Source organism: Suricata suricatta, chromosome 2, assembly GCF_006229205.1.
Source record: "Suricata suricatta isolate VVHF042 chromosome 2, meerkat_22Aug2017_6uvM2_HiC, whole genome shotgun sequence".
NCBI lineage: Eukaryota > Metazoa > Chordata > Mammalia > Carnivora > Herpestidae > Suricata > Suricata suricatta.
Genome location: NC_043701.1, coordinates 38,637,435 through 38,637,940, shown reverse-complemented (window position 1 = coordinate 38,637,940; position 506 = coordinate 38,637,435).

Below are 506 nucleotides of genomic sequence, written 5' to 3'. Positions count from 1 at the left end.
ACAAAATCCCACTTTCAGTCTGGTCCTGCTTAATGTCAGTTTGTGGGACTTGACATTAAATCCAGCCATGGCCTAGGTGGCTCCGAAGTGACCACTGCCTCGGCGTGTCAACATGCTTTTCCCCATCTCCTCAGCATGAACTGTCTCTCGGCGCTTCTCCTTGGCACCCCACCCCCGGGGACCAGGTTCGGGGCGGGCAGATGCGCAGAGGTCCATCTCTGGACGCTCTACCGCTGCTCGGCTCCAGCGCCCCCTGCTGGGGGGCCAGAGGGACAGTTTGTTGCGAACAGTTGGAGAAACAGCTTTTATTTACAAATTCGTTTTTGTGCACTTTTACTTTAAAACCTAGGACTTTTATAAGCACTCTCGAAATCCTTTCCTGAAGGAGAGTACGCAGCGGCGGAAAAGGACATTTTATTTCTACAGGAAGAAAAAGGGTTAGCATACATAGTAATTGTGTGCACCGAGTAATTTGTAGTCAGAAGGTGAAGTGAAAGGCCCAGACA